The sequence below is a fragment of the Furipterus horrens genome, unplaced genomic scaffold (assembly GCF_987537825.1).
Source record: "Furipterus horrens unplaced genomic scaffold, mFurHor1.1.pri manual_scaffold_4, whole genome shotgun sequence".
NCBI lineage: Eukaryota > Metazoa > Chordata > Mammalia > Chiroptera > Furipteridae > Furipterus > Furipterus horrens.
In genome coordinates this window covers 81151593-81154754 of record NW_028327174.1, presented here as the reverse complement: position 1 = coordinate 81154754, position 3162 = coordinate 81151593, and the positions used below count along the sequence as shown (strand labels likewise).

Below are 3162 nucleotides of genomic sequence, written 5' to 3'. Positions count from 1 at the left end.
TAACTAAAAATGAGGTCCTAATTTAGGAAAGGGCAATAATGTCACTTTTAAAATTCATCAGATATTAGTATAAGGAACAAAAAAATTATGAAAATCTTTTAATTTTACTATTTACTATATAAAGGAAACATAAAGAAAATTAAAATAAGAAATTAGATTGCAACTTCATCCTTAGTCTTGGCTTCTCACCTTTCTCCCTGAGCAGCATGAGCTTCAGCTCCTGCTCCAGCTTCTCCACAAACTACAGGCCCTGGGCTCCATGCAGTTGCCCAGCCACTGGGTCCAGTGGCCAGCAGTGAGGCCAGCACATATGCAGGGGCCGGGGGCTCAGGCTCCCAGATCTCAGTGTCCCACTCCACCAGTGTGCAGGGATAACCAGGGGTCTGGCAGGCATAGGAGGAGACATCCAGAGCAAGAAGGAGACTACACAATGCCTGAATGATCGCCTAGCTTCCTACCTGGAGATGGTAAGACTTGAGACTAATAATCTAGGGAGCGGAGACCAAAAGCTGGGAACACATAGAGAAGGAACCACAGGTCAGAGACTGGGGTCATTATTTCAAGACTACCGAGGGCCTGAGGGCTCATATCTTTGCAAATTCTGCGGACGATGCCCACATTGTTCTGCAGATGGACAATGCCCATCCTGCTGCTGATGACTTCAGTCAAGTATGAGATGGAGTTGGCCATGTGCCAGTCTGTGAAGATTGACATCAATGGGCTCCGGAAAGGCCATTGGTAACACCAATGTTACTCAGCTGCAGTTAGAGACAGAGACCAAGGCCCTCAAGGAGAAGCTGCTCTTCATGAAGAGGAACCACAAGGAGGAAGTAAATGGCCCACAAAACCAGAATGTCAACTCTGGGTTGACCGTGGAGCTGGATGGCCCCAAATCTCAGGATCTCAGTAAGATTACAGCAGACATCGGGGCCCAGTATAAAGAGCTGGCTTGGAAGAACAGAGAGGAGCTAGACTAGCACTAGTCCCAGCAGTTTGAAGAGAACACCACAGTGGTCACTTTGCAGACCGCTGAGATAGGAGCTGCTGAAATGGGACCACAGAGCTGAGATGTATGGTCCAGTCCTCGGAGATCAACCCAGACTCCATGAGAAATCTGAAGGCCAGTTTGGAGAACAGCCTGAGGGAGGTGGAGGTGCTATGCCATGCAGATGGAACAGCTCAACGGGAGTCAGAGCTGGCCCATACCAGGCAGAGGCACAGCACCAGGCCAAGGAGTATGAGGCCTTGCTGAACATCAAGATCAAGCTGGAGGTTGAGATCGTCACCTACTGTCGCCTACTGGGAGAGGAGGACTTAGATCTTGTTGAGGCCCAGGACAACAGCTACTCCTTACAAACCACCCAAAAGACCACCACTCGCAGGATTGTGGATGGCAAATTGTGTCTGAGGTCAATGACACCAAAGTTTTGAGGTGTTAAAAGAAGCAGAAGTGGGGCACCGGTTGGTGGGACAGGAGGCCAATAAAAAGTTCAGAGATCATTGAACATTAAAAAATATATACATAAGGCATTATTTAGTTTACATTTTATTAAACAAATCAGGATTCCACTTGCTCTCTAGCTATTAAAAATAGATGTATTTATATATTCATATGCTAATTTTTATGCTTTTTTATACAAGCATCTCTAAATGGTTAATTGCTAATATGGAGGGCTCACTACTCTAGGCACAGTTGTAAATCCTTTAATTGTAAATTAATTTATAATTTAGTTACCCTTCTGAGGTATAATTATTACTTCTCATCCTACAAATAAGGAAATGGTGGCACAGAGAGTTTCTACTACCCAAAATAATATAGATTGTTGAGGCTAGTAGTCAAACCTAGGCACCATTGCTCCTATTAATGGATGCTCTGAATCACTCCAATATGCTCTTCCTCATCTAAGGGATACTATGCAAAGTACTCTATGGGATGTGAACCAAAACACTCATTGTTGTGAAGAATAGTATTCTGAGTTAAGCCAGAACAAACACAACAAAATAATGTTAATTTTTTATAATAAGTACCCATTTAAAAAAATTTAACTTAATATTACTCTTCACACAACAGAAATACTTGTTATTGTCTGTTTCTACCTACATTGTTCTGTTGCCGAATAAAATAAATCCCACCAACTGAGTGTGTATCTGCCTCTGAATCTAGTATATATTATTGTTTGAAATTAGAAGGTGTTATCATACAGTTTCTTCAATGAGTGACTTCAATTGATTAGGTAGGCAGAAATTTTGGTGGAGATTTGTTTTTTTATTACCAATAAAAAGATCATATATCAAAAATATATATTTTTTAGTAAGAACACTGTGGTTACATCCTTAATCTATTCTATTATATAATATATATAATATTGGAAAACAGAAATGAAAAGACTGATTTTATTAAAGTGGCAAAGTATTTATGTTTCACTAACATTTATGAATATTTCATTTACTTAGGTTAATATTAATTGTATGTTTAAAGCATAACTCAGGATTTTTTTTGTGACCTTGAGTTGCAAACTATTCATCATTGTTATAGAAGGCAAAAGAGGTATGGTCAAAGTTACTACTAGAATATTTGATATAGCCTAGAATGTGAACTTGTGTGGCACACAGGGTACAAATGAGGAATTGCCTAGCCAATTGGTTTTCTTTATATTTCTGGCTTTCTCCACTAGAAAATGTGTGACAAGTATGATTCAGGGTTTTCTCTTCTGCAGATGATGGATGCATGAAACACTTAGTCATTTATATCACAAGTTCTTTTTTAAAATGATGGATATTTCACTGTTATGAATATCTGAGGTTAGAGACAGTAGAGGAAGAAAGAAGACTCAGATCTATATAAACTGAGAACATCGATATTGAGTTGAGAAGAAATTAGAGACTGTGATTTTGGTCAGAAGTCCCATTCCCTATCCACTCAGATTAGACTTCTGTGTATGTACTGTGCTTAAAAGAGCTGTTTTATCTCATGAATAATTTTACAGCAGCACTGTCAAATAAAACTTTTTGCAATGATGAAATTTATACCCTGAGATGTGGTTATTGAGCACTGGAAATATAGCTTGTACAACAGAGGATGTGAAATTTTATTTATTTAATCGTTTTAAGTAAGTGGTTCTCATATTAAACACTTCAGCTTTGCAGGGCTTATTTATGGGT

The 3162-nt window shown here is 39.3% G+C and overlaps 1 pseudogene; it reads left to right on the top strand.

Moving 5' to 3' along the window:
• Positions 1-206: 206 nt before the first annotated feature.
• Positions 207-1439, top strand: LOC150012286 (keratin, type I cytoskeletal 18 pseudogene; annotated as a pseudogene).
• Positions 1440-3162: the final 1723 nt, after the last annotated feature.